The 27,599-nt window shown below is 31.6% G+C and overlaps 1 protein-coding gene and 1 long non-coding RNA gene across 3 annotated transcripts in view; one reads left to right on the top strand and one right to left on the bottom strand.

The window, feature by feature from the left end:
* The window catches only part of LOC107997992 (attractin), a 140,839-nt gene that overhangs the window by 49,909 nt on the left and 63,331 nt on the right, over positions 1 to 27,599 (top strand). The gene's annotated exons all lie outside the window — the stretch shown is intronic.
* LOC133667383 (uncharacterized) lies at positions 16,554 to 26,688 on the bottom strand. Its single transcript, XR_009832829.1, has 2 exons — positions 25,986 to 26,688; positions 16,554 to 25,342 (listed from the first exon to the last, which is right to left on the bottom strand). It is a non-coding gene; the product is annotated as an uncharacterized LOC133667383 (long non-coding RNA).

The raw sequence follows: 27,599 nt of genomic DNA, 5'->3' as shown, positions 1-27,599 counted from the left end.
TATACCCGTTACATATACTTCTTTCATCGTAAAGTAAAATATAATTGAAACGCCAAGAGGGGGGGAAAAAAAGTGGTGCAGGTGACAAAATCTGTAACTCGAGAAGAGAGAGCTCTTAAAAGGAGAGCTGGTTTCTCGCTTCATTCCTTTTGCTTTTAAGCAAATTCTCTTGAAAAGTACGGTGAATGGCTCATTCACCGTCTCTTATTCCAACTTCTTCATCGCCAATAACGTCCAACGTTTTTTGGCCATTCTGTTCGAACATCCGCAGTTTCGACTATTCCTCGATCGAAACTAGATTCGTACATCTTCACGAGTGATTTTCTCTTAATTTTCTCAAAACGAATTAAAAAATTGTTCAAGCTTTGTGAAAATAATTTTGTTACAAGCAATTTATTTTAATTATTAATTCTCGTTGCAACTACAAATTTTGTATCAAATTCGATCCTTTTTCAATTCGTCATATTTATCAATGTTCATTTTAATTCCACGTTTATTTTTGCTTATCCGTGGTCATTTTATATTCATTTTTATGTTTTTCGATTAATTCACTGATGTTTATTTATCGCATGAAATTATAAAATTGTAGCTTACGAAAATAATTTATATTCAATAAAAATATTTTGTATCGTAAACACCATATTTTTTTTATCAATTTTTTATAAATATACCAATTAATTTTACAACTTCAAAAAATTCTACAGACTGTTTAATGACATTATATGTAATCATTTTATTATCCATTCCTTTAAGATTTTTATCGGTGGTGTCGCATGATTCATACCTCTTTAAAATCTCCATTTTTGTTATTAATGGTAAGCCATCATTGATCCAACTAAATATAATAAATAATATAAATTAGAAAAATGAAAAATCGCAAAAAAGGAGAAAAATTTGAACATCTTCCCCAACGATGCATATTTTATCACCGAAGAAACAAAAAATTGAAATAAAAATTCAAAGTTAAAGGAAAAAACTTAGGAAAATAAAGAACCCTTTATTTTTCCTCTTCTTATATCCTTTTTGCGTTGACTCATCTGGCTGACTCATATTTTAATAATACAACAAATAAAAAACAATAAGAAGAGAAAGAAATAAAGGAAACTGCACGAAAATGAAAAACCGTAAAATATTTGACCAAGATTTGAATATCTTCGTTTCTTCCTTCATTTTTCTTCTTCTTACATTCCTTCTCTATCGAGGACCACTGACCCATATTTTAATAATGCAAGAAATAAAAATACCAAAAATAAAAAAGGAGCAGCAATAAAGAACGATGAAAAATCGCAAAACAGGACCACGATTTGAATATATTGGCCGCTTTTCTCATTTATCATCTCCTTATATTCCTCCTTTGTGGGGGGCATGATCTCATCCAGGTCGATTACCCAGAGAAATTCCGAAATGACTAAAGGCACGACATGGAACAACAACTGTGTATCACAGAGAGTTATTTTTGCGACGATTAAGCCGGCGAACGCGTTGCTAGACGGGAAATGCGCTCGTTAGAACAGCTTCCTCTTGGCTCTGCCCTGTATCCCTGCCTCGAGTGACAGCCAACCACGTTATTACGGCCTGCATCAGACGGTATGCCAGATATTGTTTCCAAAGCATTAATAAACACGCTATCTTACGAGATTGTATACGATAATATTATAATTGGATAGCTGATTTTCTCCTCAAGAGAATTCGAAACGTTCTCGAAGAAAGAGGTTAGATTAACTTGAGAGATTGGAGGATTAATATTGAATTGAATTTTTGTATTGGATTGAGTGATAATATGTGATGTATGCATGTGAGACGTATTTGAAATGAATTGAAAGGTTTCTTTTGTATGGGAAAAAGAATTGTAATTGAGTGTAAATCCTCTTGGAATTTGGAAAATATTTATTGCGTGAAGTAAAAGTGTTTGTTTTGTTATAATTGATCTTGTGTTGGTTTGGAAATTATATGTGAATATTTAGAGCAGGAAAATTAGAATTGATTGTAACTTCTCTTTGATTGGAAATATCTATTGTATGATGATTATATACGTTCTCTTTTGAGAATTTCTGATTGAGATTGTTAAATTGCATTTATAAATTAACAAATATTTATTGTATAAGTTGATTGATGAATAAAAATTCAAAGTAAATGAATGAAAATTGTACAAGCAGTGAAAAGGATTACATTTAACAATGAGGTATTGATTGAGAAGGAAATATGGTTTTTGGTGTTTGTATTTCATAATTAAATTTTTGTTTGCTTTCCAGAAAGAGAATTATATAATTAATTGTAGCCTACAATTTTTAGGTTTCTCTTTTAAACATTGAAAAATAATTTTTCACTTTGATTTAATATAATAATATATATTATAATATTATATAATATCTAATATAAAATGAACAATTAATACTCGATAACAATATCAAGTGTAACAAAGATAGAAAAGGATCAAGTGTAATACGACTCAAGACAAGTGATCTAGATATTTTTCACGTCCCTAGAAAAATCGTTCTCCTGAAAAATTCCAAGTGAATTCTTGATAGTGTTGGAATTTATTCAATCCGACATTCCATTATTGGATTTATAGCTATAAGTTTAGATGCTAAGTTTAAATGTTACGATGATTTCGAATATTTTTAAATTTATGGATTCATTGCATTTTTATAAAAATTTAAAAAATTGAATTTTTTGATCATTTATTTTTTTTCTTCAGATAAAATATTCGAGAAATATTTTAAGTTAAAAAACATTTTCTTCGCATTCTCCTTTTTAGGATATAAAATAAATTTTGTAGATATGCACAAAGTTTATAAAAATGAACATTTTTAATTTTCACTCAAAAAAAAAAAAGATACATGAAACTTAAAATATTGCAATGTATCTTGAAAATGAAAAAAAAGTTTCTTAAAAGAATATTATAAAAAGATAACATACTTTTCCAATTTTAAATATTTTTAATTCTTATTAATTACATTTCACTTCATATTTAAAAAAAATTACACAGCATAAAACAGATTCCTTAATATTTATAATAATCCAAAAGGTATTTTCTCAATTTTTATTCGTTTCATACGTGCACTTTTCTTTGATGAACTCTACCTCATTTATTAATAAATACTGTATCATCGATATTATCATCTATTAACATTATCATCTGTATTACCATAATTATTATTTACACTATTCCAATATTCTAGAAACGATAATTTCCAACTGTAATTCGATCACCCAGTATGTACAGAGTCTCGCGCTCGCAACAGTGATTTCATGACATCGCGATGCATTGAAGACACAGAGGCCAGTTTATGTCGATTAACATTAGCGAACCATTTACTTCCGTTTGCACGCTGGGAAACTGACCTCTCTGTTGCTTCCAGCCTAACAATCGATTCTTTCTTCTCGCTTGAAAAAAAAAAAAAAGAAGAAGAAAAAGAAGAATAAAAAAGGAAAGGAGAAAAAAATCCAAACTAAAAGATCCACTTATCGATCTATTCGATAAGCCGTAAACTTGAAACGCTCGTATCGATTGCGAGCCTCGATAAACGCCTCGATTGTTTGATATAAACGCTCTCGGTTGTTCAAACATTGATTTTGCAAAACTGTTTGAACGATAGGATTAAAACGAAGTGAAGAGTTTTAGAGGATATTTCTAAAGGGTGTTCTGTAACAACAGAGAGTTGAACAAATAGAATCGAAATTGTAGGGTAAAATTTCCTTCGTTTTTTTCGATGCAAAATTTTTGATGTATAGAATTTTGGCTATTATTTCATGATTGGATACGAAAGAATTGTCGATAGATGATTGAAATAATTGGAAAATATAGGAGAATAAAATTTGATCGTTTTTTATTTTCGAGAGAGAATTTTTGACATTCAACGTGTCAATTTTCCCGAAATACCCATTCTCATTTTCACAAAAATAAAGTAATTGTTGATAATCCGTTCCGAAAATAGTTAATTTTAGTCGTATTAAAAAATTATTTTTGGACACCCTGTATATGACGTGCTAATATTATACTATCTCTGTCGATCTTTAATCGATCAGGATCAATCGTTTCGAAACTTCCTTGATTGCCACTCGAAGACATTTTCGATTCGTGACTGCAAAAATCCTTTTCGTGTTTCATCGAAAATTTTTCGAAAAAAGGCGCGTTCTGTTTTTTTTTCTTTTCAAAGGTTATTAAACAGTCGATTACGAAATTGGATGCAAAAAAGATAGGAAGAGAAAAGTCGACGAGATAGCTAATAAACTTTGTCAATTTTTTTTATTGGTAAGAGATTTTATTAAAAGATGTGAAGAAATGAATATTGGTTTTGTTCTTTTTTTTTTAATACAAATTTGTTTATGTTAGAAGCTTTCATAAGTTTTTTTTTTTTTTGATAGTTGAATAAAGAATTTAATTATGAGTGACGTGAACAACTTTTTAACAGAGGTAGTTTAAAATTCATTTTAAGATTTCAGATTTTTTTTTTCATTACAGCACTACTTACTAACTCTAATTATCTATTTATAACAATACACGTTATAATATCGTAAGATTATAGTAATAGTCAAGTCCCAAAATTACTCAATTATTTCTAATTCGTTGCTTTTATTATTACTTATTCTTCTCTTCTTGTTTCGTAATATTATTTTGAGAAACAATTCTGAAGGAGTCTCTCGCTCGAAACTATAAGACGTGCCACGAAACGCACATCAACATCATAATAATCATCGTAAACCGGTCAAGAACCAACTGACCACTCGTTCCAGCCGGCTCGATGATTCGTTCTGAGAGTCAATTACCTCATTGAGCGCCGCTTTTGGTCCACTGGCCACCAAACGACGTCAACTAAACGCTGAAAAACAATCTCTTGGATGCGTAGAGCATTGTTGATCCCTTCAAATCAACGAAGTTTTCGAGTTGAGATTCTCGAACGATGAAGAATTATTTATTCGAATTTATTAAAATTTCTTACTTTCACATTTTACGACTATTGCTCGAGTTTTAATTTGATGATCAGAAACTGTTATTACGCGTTTGCATAACTATTTTAATTATTAATGATATATATATAGATTAAATCAAATATAAAATTGTAGAGAATCATAAAAGGAATATCTTTTCCGATTTTTTAGTAACGTTAGCATTAAAAGTTAGGCGCCTGATGTCGAGCAACCTGCCCAACTTTCAGAGAATTTTATTTCACGTTTCGACATCATTTTTACATTTTAACGAGCAATAATTATCGTTATCTCCCACGATATTATCCTAAATGTAGTACGAAAATATATAATTCTATGTAAAATCATATCATTCCTTCTTCTATTCGAAATCTTATATATCCTTCCTTTCTTTTTTCCACACTTTTCTTTCACTTTAGAAAAACTCATACAAGATACTCGTATCATTTATAACTCTCTTTTTCAATTTCCAGAACTCTTCTTGTCTTTGCTCAAATATTAATCAATAGCTTTTTAAACCAACCTTCAACCTTTCTTTCTTTGGAAAAATAACAATTATTTCCCAATTACACGCTCCAGCTTTCGCTTAATCCCCTATTAACAAAACCACCCAATAGATTAACCTCTCGCCACCGTATACCACCCATTGTTGCCGTTCTATTTACCCTAACTCGATCCTCTCGAGCCATCCTCTATCGCGTGTACGCATAGTCGGTCGCACATCCAGCTCGATGTCTCAAGATGGTCACCACCCTCTCCGCCTCCCCCAGGGTTTCGAGGATCACGGGGCGGAATTTAGGATCGTTCGAGCCTCGTCTCGTCCCGGCTGGTGAATATCCAGCTGGAAGTGAAATCTTGGATGACATTTTCACGCGGAGGAAAATACTCTTGGGGAATTCTTCCAGGTCTCTTCCATGTTTGAAGTTTGGTTCAAGTTGGGGACGAAGAAAAATGGAAGGAAGGATATAATCTCGTCTTTCGATTGAAACGAATAATTGAAGGGATATTTCTAAGGTTTAAATATGTATGTACTTTTTTTTTATTCCTTGTTCAAATTCAAATTTTCTATACGTTCAACTCGTTCTCGTTACGAAAGCATGATTCTGAAAAATCATTTGAAAATATTTTGGAAGATATTTTGGAATCAGACGCAAAAGGGCACGCAAGTGTATCGAGGAATGTTTCATTGTTCTTTCAAGAGAGAAAGAGAGAGAGAGAAAGAGGGGCGAGGATATGGCGAAGATTCATTGTCTTTCGATTTCTGCGGTGTACAATGCCATCCAATTTAATGATCGAGATCTGAAAGCGCAACGGAAGCTTCCTTCTGCCCGTTTCGTATCCTATTGTCGCTGAAAACAATGGCCGATAGTCGACTAGTTTCTTCCTCTCTTCTTCTTCACTTCTGATTCATAGCCGCGTCGTCCTTATGATCTTTTTCCTTGATGATTTTATCGAAAAATTTTTTGGCTTTGGCATTTCGATTCTTTCGAATTGAACTTCTCCTCTTTCTCTCATCATCCTTTTATACGAATTTCATTTCCTTTTTTATAAAAAAAAATATTCCAAATCTATCAAATTTTGGCCAAATGCAACGATACAAAATCGGTATCAAGTTGAGTCAAATTATTGCCAGCTTTATTCGTTTGTTAAAAGTTAACACGTATAAAATTATTTGTTTGTGCTTGGAACGTTGTTTGCACTAATCGTTTAACCATGCTTTCTCCCTCGAACAGATTATATCGTTGGTAATTTTTCATTCAGACTTGATAATTTGAAAAAATGAATGGGAAAAGAATTAATTTTGATCTTTATTAGAAAACTGAGATATAATATGGATATTTTATCATTTAAAACTGATGGATGTTTGCGAAAAATTAATAAAAATATTAATATTTTGTCATTTGTATTGGGAATTATGTATAGAATGATCTAGGGATTTTTCGTCGCTTGTAGTCAACCTGAAGTCTGATCTTTGACCGTCTATTTCTACTTAATTATAATCTGCTTAATTAAATAATTTCTTGTTAATTTTTTGGAAATGATAAAATGATGAATTATATTATTATATAAGAATATTTTAATATTCTAACAGAGAATTATCTATTAAATATCAGCGAAGAAAATAAAATTTATTTCTTTTCGAAATTCGAGTTTGAGATATATCTCAGAGCTTATTGTTACATCCCCAGTATAAATATACCGATTAAATAGTTAAAATTAACTATTCGAACCACCAATTATACAATCTTCCATATTCATAGACACAATCAAGAAATATAAATTTAAGAAAAAAAAAACATTTATCTTCAACAAGATTTTATTATTCGATAATAAAAACAATCTTCAATCATTAAGTTTATACTTAATATTACGAGATATAATATTATTCAAAATATTGTACAATTCAATACGTCAATGCAAAAAAAAAAAAAAATCAAACGTTTGAGTTTATCAAAGAAGCGTGAAAAATTCTCAGCGACAAAAGGATAATTTATACAATGGATAGAATCGCGAGATCTCTTCGATTTGTTTCGATGCAATGTCCCGGAAGGGGGAGATCTCGGCTCGAAAACGAAAACTTCCGTTTCGAGGATCTCGTTATCATCGAGATACCTGTCGATATAAGAAAACGATCGGCGGCTATCCACAGCGGCTCGACAATTGGAAATCGGGCGGGGCTCGATTCCCTTTGATTCCCGTCGTCGACCAACTTTTTCCCTCCCCTCGTTGAATTAATTCTCCGCTATTTTCATTGCTTTGCTGATTGGAATCTCGTTTCGTGATAGATGCGATATCGAAGCTTATTTTCTTTCTATGATTGATTTTGTATTTTTTTTTTTTTTTGTAAGCATTTTCGGAGAGTCGTTTAGAAATTGTTTTGAAATAGAATATTGGGTTTAGAGTATTAGGTATTATCGATTTTTCTTCGTTGTTTCAGAGAATTTTTCGGGGAATCGTTAATATATTAATAAATATATATGTATTTTATTTTTTAAGAATTTAAAAATTAGAAAAAAGAGTTGGAATATTTTAAACTGGACGAGGATGATCGAGGATGGATTTATAGTCGTGGATCATGCGAAGGCTAATTTAAAATAAAATATTGTGTTTAATAGATGATGCGATTTTAAGATACATGCTAAGGCTTTTAAGTTTCTAAACTTAGATGGGCTAGTGGAAAAGTAAACGATTAAGTCAAAAATGATGAATGTAATGTGGTTCTAAGATTAAATTTATGATAGCATAAGTTTCACCCTGCGCTGTAATGTAGTATAAAGTGGCGAATGTGGAATAAAGAGTGAGTAAATTAAATAGAGAACGTGATGATATATTTTTTTCTTTTTTCTTGCAATTTCAACCCCCCTTAACGCGATCAAATTTTCACGAGTATTTTCGAATTAAGAAAAACAATTTTAGTTTCATCTAAAACTTAGATTCAAAATCTATCATTTTAGAATGAAATTTATCATCGCAAGTGACTCTTTAACTTCAGATTATTATTCGATATTATACGAAATTTTTAATGCTCGTCCCTTTAATTACGTGTCGAAGTGGGGGAGGATAGGGGGAGGAGGAACAGGGATGAAAATTCTTATCCACGGATCGATAGTGTCCATCCTACGCGATTTTATTTTATCGCGATATTCTGATCGTTCGTGGACCAAGAGCGGCGAATTTATCGCCACAGGAGCCATCGAACAAATCTGAATATCACCGTTGATAAAGACTGGATTAACCTACTTTTTACGATCGTCGAAAGTGGAATTACAGATACGATTATTATATCCCCCTCCCCCTTTCTCCTGATCGTTACTTATTGCCTTTCTTTTCCTTCTCCCCCCTTTTTAAAGGGAAAGTTCACCTCCCTTCGAATTCAATTTCTCACTTGGTGTATAATCAATGGTAATAATTAGAGAAATTTTATTTACGAATGAAAATAAATAAATAAATAAATAAATAAAATCTTGATAACGACATAGAAAATAATTTCAACGAAATATTTACATTCGAAATATATTTTCATCATCGATCTGTCATTCAACGTGATAATCGTAATTGACATATTACAAGATATAAAAATAATCAATACGGAAATATATATATATAAAAATTGATGCTTATCAATTTGGATATTTTTAATTATTCTTTGACATTTAATTTCCATCGAACGAATTAACAAACATTTCGACGTAGAGAATTAGATTAGAGATTAAAAATTGTTGGGAAATTACGTAAAAAATAAATATGGAATATATATAAAAATAAGTAATTAATTTACTTATCGATATTTTTTTTAATCACTTTGACGAGTAATTTCGCGGGACGAATAATGAATGAAAAGCACGATTCATACGTAAGAATTAATAAACTTCTCGAATAAAAATTTTCAATTAATTTTTGTGCGATAATGCATTAAACAAGAGCCAGGTAAATTTACATTTTTTTTTTTTTTTCTATCACATGCCTTCCTCCCTTAAAAATTCCTCGGAATTGCGCAACGAGAGACGAGAGACGAGAGCGTAAATGGTAAAATTAAACCGAAGATTAATGCACGAAGATAAAATATGCAACGAGTTGATTAAGGTTTTAAATTTCCATCTATATCTCGAATAATATGATTTTATTGTTATTTTAAAGCGTTTTATTCGAACGTATACGATTGCTTCTTTTTCATGGTATTAAAAAAAACAAAAAAGAGTAATTAACACGATTTCGCTCGAAAGGACGAATTTATACCGACTTTCTCTACTTGACCGATCGAGCTAATAGTTCAATTTTCTTAATTCATTAATATAAGTCACACCAAAAAAATGTCTTGATAAAGTTGTTTGATTCGTGAAAGAAAGATCACGAAAGAAATTCGAGCATTATTTAGAAGTGTTATATATACTTTATTAATTGTTAGGGAACGAAGTTTGAGAAAAAAATGAAGTTGATTATTTGGTTAAAGTTAATTTTAAAGAATACTTTGAGAAAATAATAATGGAATATTTTATGATTGGTAACAATGAAAATTTTAATGAGTAGGTTATAGAAATTTGAAAAATAAAGATTGAGGTTAGGTGTTATTTAATCGTAAAAGGTATTTGAAAGTTAAAAATAATACAATATTTTTTGATAAAAAAATTTTTACATTGATACAAAATTAAAAATTCTGTAATTAAATTTCAAAGAATTTGTCGATGTTAATTTACTTTATCGTGAAAGATATTACAACTTTTACTTTTTAAAAATCAATAAGAGTAAAAATTTTAAGTTTCAAAAAAAGGGAAATAAAAAATTCGATCGATCGAGGTTATTCCAGTTGATCGATACTAAACGAAACTATCAAGCCAAAAATATTGCAAATATTTCATTTTAAAAACAGTATCACTATCCATCTATCTATCTAAAATTCAAAAATCTCCAAAATAATAAATTCTACAATTTCCCCTAAAAATTCCCCCAGAAAGGACAAACAAATCCCCAAAAATTAAAACATATAATTTCACTGCCTCGATTATTATTTTGTATAATTTTTAAATAAAAATTCTTCCTTCGAAGAAATATCATTACAATCCCAAAATCTTCAAAATTTTCGCTTTCAAAAGCAGAGAAAGAACCGATGATATACTCTATAGGGACAAAAATACTGAAGAGAGACTGTCCAAGGAATTCCATTTGGAGGTGGAGAGAAAAAGTAGAGGAAAGCCTCGTGAAAAAGGAAGTCATTTAACGCGATTCGTCCCGCGAGCCTCTTTGCTCCCGCTTCGAAAACGGAAGTGGAGGAAAGAGGGAGAGAGCGTTATAATGTTCTTGGAGGACGCCGTCTAATCCGACGCGCGTTAATGCGGCGTCGCGATAATTGCACGGACGTTGTGCTTGGGTGAGGGGGAAAAAAAAAGAAAAAAGAAAGGAAAAAAAAGGAAAGGAAAGGAGAGAAAGAAGGAGAAACGAGGAACACCTCCATCAGAAGATTAAAAGTCAGCAGACATTGCTTCAACTAGGGGGGGACACCATTGTGGCCGACTGATCCTCGCCGCCTTTCGCATTTTTTTTTTTCAAAATCTTGGAAACTGGGTTGCCGGAATTTTTAGATTTTCGTAGATTTTGAAGAGTTTGTCTCGTTTCGTTTTTGAAAGTCGCGGGAAAATTTTCAATCGAGGAAAAAATGGCGTTGATTTATTTGGAATTTTGAAAGTTTGGAAATTATGGCGATTCATTCGAAAATTTTACGATATATGTATATTTCATTCGATATCTTTTCATTCTTTTTCTAATTTTCTTCTCTGAATTATCAGTGTTATATTTCATTCGATATATATATTTCTCCAAGCTTTCACGTTTTACCGAGAATTTTGTATATTTTACTGAAATAAATCCCAACTTTTCAATTATCGTTTGTTTTTTCGATATTGATTGATAGCCGATATACAGGCTCATGGTTGAATATTTGCTCGCAAAAAATATATATCGAAAGTCAGCATACCTTTTTAATTACGTCTAATAAAACTTCATGCGAATAAATTTCTGCCAACTGCGTAGGAGTTTATCAATTTATTTTTACACTGCTACTTCTTCTCAAACGTTGATCGAAGTAACTTTCGTTAAAGTTCCTTGGTATATACGCATTTTTAGAGAATTTTTCATATTATTCCAAAAAAATAACTTCGATTATTTTAAAATTAAATTGAAAATTGGTATTCTAATTGTTTGAAAAGAAGAAATAATTTTCAAGAATTCCAATTGGAAATTTCTAGAAATTCACCATTTATATATTATTGTACTTGCATTTCAATTATAAAAAAACAAAAATTTTTCAGGAAATTCATAACTAAAATTTTTAAAAAATTCTCCACTTCGTTGAGAAAGCAAGAAAAAAAAAAAGAAAAAAAAGAAATTATTTTCAGAAAACCGGTAGTAAAAATTTTTAAAAATTCTCCACTTCGTTGAAAGAGAAAGAGAAAAAATAAAAAATTCTAATTAAAAATTTTGAAACATCTCCTCCATCGTTATAAATAAATCAAAATCGTCGTTGCGAAAATTTAAGAAGTCGAGGGGAAGTATTTTCACCGATGAATCATTTTTCTCTCCACGATTTTAAGGAATGGACGAAATAAATCGTCCAAGAAATCGACATCGCCATAATTCAGAACATCTCAATGGCACGTAAACCGAATCTCATACGTAACCGAGTACGGTAATCATTGAAGTAGAAGTTTCAGATACACCAGTTGATACGTCTGTGTGTACGTGTGATTCCTTCTTTTTTTTTTTTTTTTTTCAAGCTCTACCGATTCTATTGATTTACCTGGCCAGTCGTGTTAAAAGATAAGCATGCACGCGCATACCTCTCGACGATTCGTTTACGAGCCATCTATGGCGAATGGGCCTCGTCTACGACATCGTAAATTGAATTGGGCCAAAAATATCCCGATATTAAACGGGAGATCGTTTCAATGCCTGTGTAATAGGAAATTGATTCTATTCAGTGACATTAAGATTGTTAATCGATTTCGTATTTTTAGGTTAGGTATTGTCGACGCAACTTTTTTTAGATTAGATATTCCATTTTGATATCTGATTTATTAGGATTAGTATTTAATATTATTTCGAAATGAGAAATTTGAATTTTTTTTTCTATTAAAATGTCGAAAGTCATGCAAATTAGGTATATTGGAAATGATATTGTTTTATCGATTTCGTATTTTCAGGTTAGGATTGTCGATTTGATATCCTATTTTGAAATTTAATTTATTAGGATGTATTTAATGTCTTTGTGAAATGAAAAATTATATTTTCTTGAAAATTTTGAATGAAAAGTAGATATATTGGAATAACAATTAATATTTTTAGGTTAGAAATGTCGATGAAACCTTTCGATTTGGCATTCTATTTTATACAATCTCTTCAATTCATTATGATTAATATTATTTTTATTGAATGAGAAATTATATTTTTTTATAATTGAAAGAATTTTCATATTTTCATGGATTTCTAAAATTTATATTTTCAACTATAAATATTTCTTAATTAAATTTATCTCGTTATTTTTCTTTCAGTTAAAATACTATTTCTCATTTCTTAATGAGGAGTTTCAAAGAATTAAGATTCTTAATTAATTTACTATTTAGATTAGAAATATCTCGGCTCAAAATTTCATTTATTATTCTTTATTCTTAACTCATTATATTATGTTTAAACATTCTGAAAATTCTTCTTCATCCCATTATAATAATGCAATATTTTTGTTTTCAAAAACAAAAATTCTTTTACATTGGAACTCCAATATACGGCTGCCAATATTTTTTATTAAATGATTAATAAACAATATCTCTCGATCCAATATTGAATTATATTAAATTTTTCTGATGGATTACAAAATAAAAGATTCATGTTCAAATATATAATAATATTATTTATTTGCCCATCATTTTTATTTATTTAATATCTTTCTTTTTTCACATTTTTTAAACGAAGAATTTTCTCATTGATATTAATATACTATTTATTATTGTTATTGTTATCAGTATGTTATCAGTATCATATGCACAATCTATTAGATTTTAAAAAATTGTACATTAATAAACATGGTATCAAATAGAGAAGAAACGCCAAATTATTATTTCCTTCTCTCTCTTCTTGGTTTTGCTGTTCCCTTAATGTTTCTTGTTAAATTACAAGCATATATATATTCTTGAAAAGCTTCATAACTCACCTTTAATTATAGCTACAGTTTCATTAGGCAACTATTTCGTGTGCTGCTGGAATAATTAGAGACTTTTGGTGTTCATATCGGGCACAAACTGGATATTTAGAGAATTAATCAGAGGTTGATAATGACAGAAAATTTCCATTTTGCGATCAATAACCTGACTCGAGAATATTGGTTAACTCATCGTGGTCAATCATCTCTTAATTAATTATTTCCATTAATTGATCATTTTATGCATATTTCTTCCTCCGTATGAATTCCAATTACGCTCTTGATTACGCTGTTCGAAATAATTAAAGGATCAGTTTACTTATTATTCATCGTGTAACGAACTCGATATAATAATAATAAAAATTATCAAAAAATTTTTACACGTTTATGAATAAATTAATTGTCATTTAATAAATAATTCGACACATGCAAAATTTATCGAACGGAAAGTTTTTAATATTTAATTCACACTTATATAAATAATTCTTGTCACGTTTCTTCCGATATTTTATTTCGAAAATTAATTTCGAAATAAAAATTAATCCTCTAAAGGATTAACTACTCAAAAGATAAAATTCAATTTTTAACTTGAAAAGAGAACAGAATAGTTTTTTCCCCCATATAATAAAATTGAATAATATATATAAGAGTGAATTCCGGAATGTAAACAGAAAAAGATAACTTTGAAAACCTGGTTCCAGTTTCAAAGTTTTCTATGTTCAATAGTGAGCGTGTTTCCTCTATCCAGTAATTTGGTATACCTTTTCCAACGATGTAAAGGGCCAAGTTCTTCCTCTTTTTATCGTTTACACAATCCATTCTATACCTATCGAAAGTTAGGGGGATGATGTCGAACAGTGGTTCTCAACAAAAGTTCAAAACTATCGTTAACACTAAGATTGTTGATATATTGTATAGATGTGCAATATATTTCGCGTACAACGACATTTTTAAAGAAAAAACGAGAAAGTAAAGATGCGTTTCGAAATGCTAAATAAAATTTTTGCTCGTGGGACACTTTTGTTTTTATGGGGAACATAAGCATTATCGTTAAGAACTTTTTTTTTTAAAAAGTTTCCACGAAAGCAAATACTTTAAAATATCATATTGTAAAAGTATTCCAATTAATAAAAAAGATAAATAAAAAAATATCAAATTATTAGTACGAAACGTACAATTAAAAAATTCCATAATTATTTTTAAACCACATTAATTTAGTTATACACTGGGTAATTAGAGAACCACTGCTCCAGAATTTAACGTTTCCCTACCAATTCTACAGGAAAAGTGTGTTCAAACAACGAGGAAAAAGAACTTGGTCCAAAAGTTGGATTAAACGGTGACAAAAGGAAATCGTTCGAAAAAGTTAAATCCTGCCAAGTCAAATTTCTCGAGGGAATTCTTACCATTCTAATTGAAACGTTCCACTTTGTCCACCAACATTTTTTCAGTCGGTATTTCGCGTTGTTTCGCTATTGTTGCGAAAAAAGGGAGACACGCACCTTTTTCCTTCCCCCTTCCTTTATTTTGGTACAGATTCTTCTTTCCTCGAAAACATGGATAAGAAAATATGGAAATTTCGTGGACAGTTGTCCACAACAAATATTCTTCGTATTCTCTTCGTATTACGAAAGGAAAATAAAATCGGTGCCCGCTTAATCGTCGTCCAGATTATTCTTTACAGAGGAGTTAAATACTGCGATGCTCGGTTATATTGTCTTCACCAATTCTTGGAAATGAAACTTTAATTTCTTGAGTATACGCCTTTAGAAATATCTCAAGTTATACATAAGTACGACAAGTCTGGAAATTTTGAAGGATTTTCAAATTATTTTAATTATTATCTTTCAATTATTCGAAAAATAATCTAATTTTGAGATAATATAAATATTTTGTGAAATGTATTTCAGATAAAATTAACTGTATTTGAATGATTAAGTTGTTTCATTGGAATAAATTTGATTTTAAGAATAACTGGTTAGAATTGAAAATTGGTAGCTTTTTTTTTAGGAGGTGTGAAAGATTTTATTGGAGATTTATTTTAAAACATATTTGAAAAAGTTTAAAGAAATGTTATGAAATTCATTGTTGAAGAGGAAAAGAAGATAAGATGGTAGACTTTATAATTTATAACATAGAAGATATTAAATAATTTGGAAAGTATTATAACGAAATTTTTATGCAAATTGTAGAATCTTGAATAAAATAAAATTCAAATCGAAATTTTAATCAGTTTGAAAGGAACAACAATTGGAGATGGAAATAAAACTCTCGATAAAAACGAGTAAATCTTCTTAATAAATATCAACAACAAAAATAAATATCCCATACCTAAAAAAAAAAAGAACAAAAAAAAGAAATATGTAAAAAAGAGCTTAAGCCAGATTTGACAAAAGGGGAATCAAACCGTGTGTCCTTTTCCCAGTTTACAGAACGTGAAATCCTCTAAAAACGATTTGAAAGGAATTACGAAAATCTATATGGGACAAGAGGAAAGCAAGCTTCTTTGTTCATGGATCATTTCGAAAGCTTCTTCGAGTTAATAGGAATTCTTGAAAAGTTTGAAGATTCTATAGAATCTTACGTAGAATAGATACGTATACGAACAATCAGGTTCATATAACCGAGGCTTCATTTAGTTCCTATCAATTCTATTTGAGATTGTTTTCAATCAGTGATTGAAAGTACAGTGATTTATCGTTGAAATATAAAATTAAATAAAATTATTAAGTTCTAATTATTTTTAAATTGATCATTTACACGTATTATATAATAATAATAATTGTACTATATTATTTTATATTACATAGAACATAATAGATCTACGTTATAATAAAAATATCTCATTTTCTAGAATTTTGTTTTTTATCTGGATTTACAAAGAAGTTATAATATTAAATGGAGCATGTTATTTTTTGAAAAAAATAAAAAAACACAATTCATTTTACATACAAATTACAATGTATTACATTATACAGCAGTTTACATTTTTAAAATCTTCTGCATATATTGTACTAATTACATTATGCTCGTTACATTTTATTACACAGGGGAAACATTATCAAATTTTCCAATTTCTTTTAATTAAAAAAAAGAATAAAAATAATTTAACACATAAATTTTTTTATATCATGAATCAAGAATGAAATATAATAAAAGTGTCTTTTAATAAACATGTAAAGAATTTTTCTTTTTTATAATTGATTTATGTTTAGTTTTAATTAAAACAAAAATTGAAAATTTTGTTTTTTTTTCTTATCGAAATATTGATAATATAAAATGTTAATTATCGAAATAGGATAGGGAATATAGTTGTTTAAATTTTAAAGACCAGGTCTTTTTCATTTTCACGTATCAATTTCACGAAAAATTTAAATTTCAAATCACAAGAAAAAGATCAAAATTTCCGAAATTTAATTTTACATGAATTTCTAATTTTATCATAAAAATTTTACTAAAATTTGAAAGAAAATAAATTTTTCTTTTTCGCGTGTCAATTTCATCGTAAAAAAATCAAAATTTTCGTATCTTTTCTTTCTCCATCTATCCATTTCATAAAAATTTCAAATTTTATTACAAGAGATTTAAAATTTTCCAAAAATATATCTTTTCCAAATTTTAAAATTTCAAAGAAACAATATATTTTTCACAAAATCTTGGGAAAAATAGAGGAGGAAAAATAGAGAGAAAAAAAAAACAATATAGTAAACCATCTTCCACGAATTCGATATCTGAACACTTGGCGCTCTCGACGCGGATATACCCAGGAATCGACGTATTTCCGGTGGAATGGTGGAGGGCGAAAGACGCGCTGAAAATGACTGGCACGTCTGTCGAAAACGATTCTATTGTCGAATCCAGCTAGTCGTCTCGCTACTGTCCGGACCAGACGCTTAAATCGCGATTAAATTCAATTAAATTCCTTCAACGAAATCGTGGGACAGCCTGTTGATGCCATCTAATCCATTAGTATGTCATACATAAATATATTTTTCCTTTAAATTAATAATAGGCCTGTTTAAAGATCCATTAAAATTAACTAAAACCTAATAACGAAGCGTATTCCAAATATTGTATTTTTATTATAATTTCGAAAATAAATTTCTGTATAGTTTTTCTAGAAAAAAAAATCAAATATATAAGTTATATATTATAATATATATATGAAATATAATATAATATAAACTATCATATAAAATTCTTCAGACAACACTCGCAAGTGAAGGAACAATATTTCCTCCGAAGGTAACATACCGACCGATCGATTATGTATTCGAATCGCGAGTCTTCTGTACATTTTCTTTCGCTTGTACCCCGTAAAATTTCCTGCTCGAGATTTAAGTCACATTCGCCGCTTCTTGTATCGTTTAAGACTTCCGCTTGAGATTCAAATCAGCCTGCGCCGTTTCGGAAAGGAAGCCGATGCTCGAGCAAAGAAAAAGGAAGACAATAAAGGTGGAAAAATCGAAACAAGATTAAGGATTTAAATATCCTCGCGTATCTTTATCTTATTTTTCGTGGATTAACGATTTAGCATTTTTATCGAACGTGCAAATTTTTATGCAAATGTGATTCAATTTACTTATCTCCCGATGATAGATCTTTTTTCTTTTTTTGTTTTTAATTTGATTCAATCATGGAATAATGGAGAGTTTTTTTTTCTTTTTTTTTTAAAAGATCTGTTGAGATTATTCTTTTCGATTTACTTTTAACATGGAAAGGTTAAATGTTTCATACACCGTTTTCCTTTGCTTAATTAAGAAGCTGAGAATATTTTCATTATTTCGTCGGTGTTTTATTATATCTTTTATCTTTTAATTTTTCTTTTTTTTACCTCTTCTCAAGAGCGGATTTATTAAGAAAGGATAATTATTTCGTACTTTTTAATTTTATTTTCTTGGAATGTACTTGAGAATTCTTTCTTCAAAATACTCTCTTTGAAAAATTTAATTATTATTTCAAGAATTAATATTTCTTTTAAAGTAAAATAACGAAGCATTTAATATTATTTTTCTAAATAAAAAAAAAAATATTTAATAATTTTTCTCACGTAAAAAAGAAAAAAAAGAAAGAGTCAACCTATAATCTTACGTCAAATAAATTAGATATTTCTGTCATGTTATATTCAAGAAACTTTATGTATTTAAAATTTAAAAAGAGGGCGCTGTTAATAGAGCCCTCCTATATAACACCTTCCAAACTATCGTTTGCACAATCTCCATCTGAAAATAACAGTCTAACTTTTCACCTTTGCAACGAAACTCCATGAAAATAATCTCGGTTTCGACATCGAAAAATAAAAAAGTGAAGGAAAAAAAAAAAAAAAAGAATAGTGACTTATTACTTTCTCGAAAATGGTGCACCAACGAAAAGAAATCATTTGAAGATTAATTTTATCACGGGATCGAACAATTTATATTTTTTTTATATTATTTTAAATAAATTTCAAAGAACATCCTACATTTTTGAAACATCCCTTAATTTTTATTTCGACGAGATGAAGAAAAAAACGTCATTTCGAATCACAAAAATAAATTTATACTCAACAGAGAATTCATTATAAATCCAATTTATGCCTCGATCGAACGATTTTATTTCATCGAATTTTATATTCGGATTCATCGTTACACGCAACCCCTGTTATATATTTCATCGCAATTTAATTATTCGCATAAACGTGTTATAAAATATATTTTTATATATATATTCAACACCACGTTAATACAATCATCTCGTATTATTATATAAACGCTCTATAATTAATTTTATACGTGTTATGTATTATAGGTCGAGGGTTAATATTTATTAACACGCAAAATTGCGCAAAATGCCAGGAATTAAGGGTGCAAGCACCCTAATTTACCTCGCTTTGTTACACGCCCATCAGATCGGCTCTGCGGTTTGCCCTCTCCTTAAGAACCGGAAATGGATCGCGTGACGTCGCCGCATGTGTAACACGTCAGATCGAGGAGACAAAACGTGTCGAGATAGCGGGTCGATAGTGACCCACGCAAAGGAAAAATCGACCTTTCGCTTGCGAAAACAGTTATCTCGCGGATAAGATAAACGAACCCTGAAAGTTTACCAGTTTCTGCTCGACTTCGACCAGAGTCGATACCGGCTTCTTTTAAGATGGAAGCCACCGGAAGCCTCTTTGTCAACGGCAGGAAAATTATTTTCTTTTGAACACGCTCACAGGAATTCCTTGGAAACGGGTTTTGTGAAGATATTCTTCTTCTTCTTCTTTTTTCAAGATGGTGGATTTTATCATTCAAAGATCCATCTTTCCTTTTGATTTATCTCTAATTAACAAAGATGTTTATGCTTTATAAATTTTACTAGCGTTCGAGTAGAAATTTGTTTTCTTTCTTATCATGTAAAAAATTCATTTTCAAAGAATATTTCACGCTTTACACGGACGAAGATGGTGCATTATCGACGAATCGGTGCACGTTGCTGTGTTCTTATCAATCATGGCTTCGAAAAATATATATATATATATTTATAGAACGACGTGCCCAGGCTAGTTTCGTGACGAAAATCCCCGTTTCTACTTTGTTCGCGATGGCTATCGCGGTTTCACCGGTGAATTTTTAAGATACAAGCCACGATCTCGCATGATCGATACCGTGGAACGTGCACTCGATTCACACTGGCCTTCCTCTCAAGCCTGTATTCCATAATGCCAGACTGATTTTCTTCCTCCTCTTCCTCTGATAATCATCCCTCTTTTTCTTCCTCCTCTTCCTCTTCTTCTTAACCTGGCATCGTTCAATTAATTTCGAAACACTATTTTAAACACTCTCCAAATTGGATATTATTCTTTCAAAAATTGCCTTCTTTCTTCGATTAAAATAACCGAGAATAAATAATATCTTTTCCCTCTTGTCAGAGGGAAGGGAAAGTTGTTCAATTCCAGCTACGATCTTTGCCACGACGAAAAATGAGTGAAAATGGTTGAGCAAGACCCGAGGAGACCGATTAATAATCGCCAAAGGGTGCTCACCACCCTTTAAAGGCACGAACGGGGGTTGGAACGGACAGAGAGAGAGAGAGAGAGAAGAACAACTCTCCTTCGCTTGGCCACTTTCTTCAACTGCAGAGATGTGTTCCCCGAGAAAAGAGCTGCAGCCACTGTCCCAGTTTTCAAGAATTACCCCTCTCGCCTTAATTGGCGACTTTCCGCAATCGTGGCCATGTTTTTCTCCTCCTCTCTTCCCAACAACTCTCCCCCGATTTGGGACCGGCTTGTCCTTGCTTTCTCGCGTTTCCTACTCGAATATCCGGTTAACAGCTTCCTCTTGTTTCGCTTCTCTCCTTCTTTTTCGGCTGCCCCGTTCCTTTCACGGACGAGAAATCTTCGCGATTCGATTATTATTCCTCGGCCCGCTTCCTTCGTTTTGGAGTGAAAGGAGTGGAAGCCTGCTCGAAAATAATTGTTGAAGCCTGCATCGAGTATGGTCATTACGTGGCCGATTGTTTTTCAGATATAATAAATACATTTTAAAACGGACGTTATTTCAAGCGAGTTAAGAATCACTTATTCGGTATACTTTCAGAATTAATCATTTTCGAAGAAACAGAGTCCACGTTTACGCATCAATCTACCGGGGAAAAAAAAGGAAAAAATAAATCAACGGAGCGAAGAATTTTTAAAAATCGTATGTAAAGAACTTCCAACTGGAGGAGGAATACGAATGGCTACCTACGCGTGACATTTCGAAAAGTCGAGGGCCCGGTTTACGAGGGCGGAGGCAGGGAGTGGAAAGGAGAGGCGGAAGAAATTCGTGGCTGTTAAACAAAAAAAGAGGGAGCCGGCGGAAGTCGGGTCTAATGAAACGAAATCGTGATGGGAATGGAACGAAACGGTCGTTTTCGTGGGAAATGGATCGAGTTCGATTCGAAACGAAACATTTTGGGTGACGTATTCGTGATTATTTCGGATCCGGATGGATTATTGGTAATTTGGATTTAAATCTATTTACGTGGGATTTGGGTAAAAGAGGATTAATCAACCTTGATCGATCGTTTTTGTCGCGCCGAAAGTAAAATTGGAGTGTAATAATAAATGAAACACGAGAGGAAGAAGGATTATTTGAAAATTCAAACTTTTTTAAATCTAATTATTTTTGATAAATAATTAATCAATTGTTTGCATCGATATTTTTCACTAATTTTTAAAAACTCGATCGATTCATTTTATTCCTATAACTTTTATTAACCTGCATAATGAATCACTCTGGAATCTTATTCCATTTTTAATTACGCGACAAAGAATATTACTGGTCGAGATGGACAAAGAGGATGATGTTAAAGAGATAATCACAGGATCCAATAAAAAAAAAGAAAATAAAGAAAAGAAAAGAAAGGAGCATGATCATCGAACGTTTTTTCCCTCCATAGATTCCATTTTTCTTACTTTCGATATCGACGCGACGCGGGAAATTTAATTGATCGAGGAGAAAGGGAAAAGGAGAGAGAGATAATCGCGTTAATCAGGCCGTGGCCACTCGAACCGTTTCTCGCGAAATTGCCCTTAGTCTTTCTCTCTTTTTGTCCCCAATCTTTCCACGATCGTTTTGTGATTGAACGATAATAAGATCTGCCGTTTCGAAGAGAGGGGATTAATAAAAATTTCGATCACAAGAATTTATTTTAGAAATTTGGCGATTGTCGTTACTTTGAAACACTTTGTAAAATTTGATAGAGAATCTTGTTGAAGATTTATTTTGAAATTTGGGAATGAAAATTGTGCAAGATGTGCCATTTAATTTATAAAACTTAACGAAGAGAATATTCTGTTAGAATTGAGATTTTGTTTTGGGAAAGAAAATGAAAATGAAAATTGTAAGGTGAAATTTAGATTTGGAAGGAATTAAAATTACAATTAGATTTTATTAATTGAGATTTTTTTTTAATTTAGAAATGAAGTGGATTTGTAAATTTAAATTTTTATACAAAATTTATATATACGTAAAATGTAATTTAGACTCAAAAAATTTCTTACAATTCTTCTTTGCATTTTTCAGATATTTAAAGCCCTTAAGATTTGTATTTTCATTCCTTTTCTTTTTTCTTTAATTTTTTAAAAGTTCAGATTAATTTTCCAAATCTTTTGAACGAATTCTTCAATTCGTATGTTAAATTTTTTTTTTGTTTTTAGAATCAAAGATAATGTCAGGTCGTATGAAAAGGATGTCACGGAAACTCGATATGGAGAAATCTTTGTGGGAAAGAGTACAGGGAATTAGGGATTCCGCTTGGAAAATTGCGATAAAAATTACACATGTAGTTAATCCCAGGTGAATTATTTCATATACCAGCTTTACGAGACAGATTTCGTGGGTTTATACAAAAAGGTAAAAAAAAAAAAAAAAAAGAAAGAAAGAGATAAAAACTTGACCCACGTGAGATTATCAAACCGCTCGTTTGTGAATACCGATTTTTAAGATAATTTAGATCCTGCTTGGACCTAATTTTCCTTGTAGGCTTACAAACGACATTTGTAAAGTTTTTTTGCGAAAAAATACCGCGCGAAAAGAGATATTTTTTCTTCTTCTATACATATATATTCTTGAAATAATTAATTAATTTGGATAAAAGGAAATTGATATGGAAAAAGAATAAAAAATATTACACAAACATAGACCCTTCTAAGCTTGATCAGTAAAATATAATGGAAATACGAAGCAATAAGATAAAAATAGATTGGCGATCAATATAAATAGTGGCTAATAATACCTCGCCTTAAAATATTTAGTCGATGAATTTCGGTCAATAAATACAAGGTTAACACGTAATAATAATTATAGAAATACTACAAGTCCACCGTTGTATCGTATCGTATCGTGCAGAAATTCAAATAATAAATAAAAAAATATATATATAAATTAAATTTTCCTTAATTTACGAACAAAAATTTTATTCCATCCCGATAAGGGGGATGCTTTTTAAACGCTCTTAAAGCACATTGATCGAGAAACAATTTGAAAATAGAAAAAAAACAATAATAAATCACCCTCGTTATTCACTTCTCCTCTTCTCGCCTCGGTCACGAGCGAAACTTTATTCAAACAGGGGAGGGGAGGGGAGGGGTGGCTCTCCCACACATCGACAGAGATATAGGAAAATCGTCGAGCAAGCGGAAGTGACATATCCGCCGGGTTGCGGTGGGTCAGGCACGTAGCTAACCAATATTCAGGGTGTTCGGTTGGCATACCAAGGACGTTCCACCCTCGCCCAACCCCCGAACGCAACTAGCAAACCACCCCTGGCCACGAGAACTCGATCCACACTTCCCCCGCTTGCGGTCGCCCGCTTCGTTCTCGCTTCGACGAGCCTTCGACGAGGCTTTCTCCATCCTTAAAACACGACACCGATCTCCACCCAATTCCTCCCCCCGCAATCCAGCCCCGGTATTCCAACTATTTTAAGCCGTTGGATTAATTAATGGACGGTTGCATGGAAATTAGAGAACCGAGTTAAACAGCTAATTTATCTCGCCGTTTCTCGCTACTTTTGCGCGCGCCTCGTCCGCGCTTTTTGTCCTGGGCCAGGAGGGTGAATTTCGATGGAACTCGGATCGTTTTAACACAATTATGCATAAGTAACTTTCGCCTATTCCCGTGTTTGCCGCTCGAATTTGATTTTTTAATGACGGAGATGAATTTTTTAGCAGAGAATTTCGAGAATTTGCGATTGTTTCGGTGCAGTTTGAAGTTTGAAAAGATGGACAAATTGATTCGTATTTTCTGATGGTCGAAAAATATTTTAATGGAGATGGATTGGTAGTATTGGTGGTGAAGTTTTGGGGATTTCGAAATGTTTTGTGTTTTTAATGAATTTGTAATTTGTAATCGAGGAGATTTTTAGAATTGTTTTGGAATTTTGTTAAATTTGAAAGTGAGGAAATAAGATGGAGGTTTTTACATTTTGGAAAACAATTCCTTTTCGAAGCTTGGATTTTTTTAACATTAATGACAATGTTTCTCCTCTTCCTTTCAATTCTGAATGAACGAACAAATAAATTATATTTGCGAAGGAAGGTAATTTCATTCGATTATTAATTCGTATCGAACTTAAGACAGATAAAGTTCCACGGAATTTAGATTTAAATCGTGCTCTTTCGATCCTCCGCATAGATGTATAATAAATTAGATTTACACCGAGCTATACGCCGTTCTTTGAATAGAAATATCTGATATTCTCATTGAAATATTCTTTTCTTTCTTTTAACGAATCTTCTTTAAAAGAGGCTTAAAAAAAAGATCTGTCTAAAATATAAAGCAGACCTAACCTAGAAATAAAATCTCAAATTGTTGTCGCAAATTTTACGTTTTTCCAATTTTATTCGATCAAAAAAAAAAAAAGAAAAAAAAACAAAGATCTCGAAAAATTGTCAACAAGTCACCATCGATTGCAAAGTCACAGGAATTGCAACCACCTGAAGGAAGTTGATGGAATCAATCATAATCTTCATTGCGCGAGAGCAGTATTGGAAGGTACAGGAGGTTATTTCCGGTTACATCGTTCCATGAGTTGACAAATTACATTTTTGCACGATCCTGTCGTCCATCATCCGACGTTGAATCAGTGACACCATCACGCTTTTTCGCTTCCTTCCCACCCTCTCTGCTTTTCTATCTATTCATCCATGACGGATTCGAAAGGTTTCGATGATCGATCGTCATCTTCGATGAAGGATTGTTCTTTTGGAATTGCAAGAATCTATATTAAACGAAAAATAATTATTATAGACAGGATTCGAACAATGGAGGTAAAATTGGAATAATGATTGGCGATAAAATTGGACCAGATGTCGATGAAAGAGAAACAAAGATTTGTTTGTGTATTCGAGGCAAAACACGGAAGATTTCTCGTTTCGAAGAGATTAGAGTTTTCACAGGGTAAACTTTTAGCGTGATGTATTTTTTTTTTTTTGTTACAAGAATATTTTGAAGGATGACGAGGAAAAGCAAATGAAATGGATTGGAACGAGGGGCAAAAAAGGTTCAAAAATGATGGCAAAAGGAGAAAATTAGTGTTATGGAATGTTTATGGAAAGGGGATGGTCGAGTGGTTGTATGAAAATTTTGCATTTTCCTTCGTTGCAAATGAAATTTCTTTCCCCGGTAAATGAAATTTTGCTCTGGTTGTTTAACGCGAGAAATTTTATTTTATTTTATGTCTGGCATTAAATTAAATTTTCCATTGGTTGTCTAGCAAGAAAAATTTTATTACAATTATTCAGCAAATGAAATGAATTCAGTGAAAAATATATATACATATATATATATTCATTGGTTGAAGGATGATCGAAGAAGAGAATTAACATTATGGAGTGTTCATAGAAGAATTGCCAAATACTTACGTATAGAAATTCTGCGTTGGTTGTACATCAGTTCTGGAGACGATCTACATTTTTCTGCGATTTTATGAGTGTAATAAATCTTTTGATTTATAGGCTGCTAGAATGTATGCAGTGCAGAAGATAGCGCATGCCTTCTTCTTTGAATTATTAGAAGCGAAAAATAACACACGCTTCGATACGCTCGTGATATATCGCGTTTAAGATTCCTACGAGATCTAAGCGAGCTTTATAAAGTATAATCGACATGATTTTTATATTTACTCGATTTAAAAATTACCACTCAACAATTTCTCTTCTCAGAAACTGACTAGAAATTTACTAACTTTTCTCTCTAGTGAGATTTCTCTAGTCGCATTCCTTCACGCATCCCTAACCTCTCAAATCCTTACTTTTCCTTAAATCCTTTTAAATCTCAGCGAATAACAGAATGCAACAGTAAAATTTATTACACAAAAAATTCTTATTCACTTTTCTTGAGCATATCACGTTCTCACCTAACCTAAACGTCAACTCATCTTGCAAACGCTCGTTTCTTTTTTTCGCGTGGCAAACGTTCCTAGATGTTCATTTACCGATCGAGCGAGACGTTCGAAGCAACAACCACGATGCAGGCTACTTTGTCCACCGTGTGTCGTCGCACAACAGCGTAATGGACCGTAATGCGTGCGACGACTTATCACGTCGAGAGCTTTCTTCCGGACTTGTCCGCGTGTTGCGCCCTCCTTCGACAAAACTAACACCACTGATGCCCTCTTTATCGCTCTCTTCGTCGCTACGCGATACTTTTTGCCTTTTCGCTCTTTCGTTCTCTATTGGATTCTATGGTTTGTATTATTCTCGACCGTAAGTCATCGAACACTTTTAAACTTCGCATAAAATGGTGATATAAATCAGAGGTAAAAGAATAAGTAAGAATTATAGATTATATGTTACTAAGTTTTTCCAAAATATGAAAAAGTAAATTAGATTAGATAGTGTAGTTATATAATTGGTGTATAATTAAAAATTTGAGCTAACCTTCCGTGTCTCTAATACAAATTGATATATAAAAAATATTGCTTTCTTAACAGCATCATTCTTTTGGATGAATACAAATTGCGTTCAACTTTTACGATAAACCCTAAAAATGTGGAAAACTTTTACCTAAATTGCTTTTAATCAGATGAAGCAGCTCATCCATCATTGCCCAAACACTTAAAACGAATCAAGTGCAACATTCTCCGTTTTCAAATCTCAAGAATCCACTTATGCAACTTATAAATCTTCACACTCAAACTATGACAAAACTTATGACCGAGCTACCACTTTACCATTTTATTTCTCCCGTTTTCCTTACATCTTCTCTCGCCATCAGCCCCGCGTCCACTTCTTTTCCTCCACATTTTCCATTATTTCTTTTTCCCATTCACTCGACCCTCTTATCCAATCCCACTTTTATGTCTTCACCCATTCATCTCTGTCTCTATGTTCCTTTCACGCGGTCCACCATTTTGAACCGTTCGAATTCGCAAATCGCATTTATGAAGTCGATCGACGTTTTCGGATCGATAGGACGGCTTCAAAGGCTTGTGAAATCGCCTTCGACCACGTAAATGACGCCGTGTTACGATGTAA

Source organism: Apis cerana, linkage group LG15 (genome assembly GCF_029169275.1).
Source record: "Apis cerana isolate GH-2021 linkage group LG15, AcerK_1.0, whole genome shotgun sequence".
NCBI classification, from domain to species: domain Eukaryota; kingdom Metazoa; phylum Arthropoda; class Insecta; order Hymenoptera; family Apidae; genus Apis; species Apis cerana.
The sequence above is the reverse complement of the archived record's forward strand: the minus strand, read 5'-3'. Positions and strand labels throughout refer to the sequence as shown.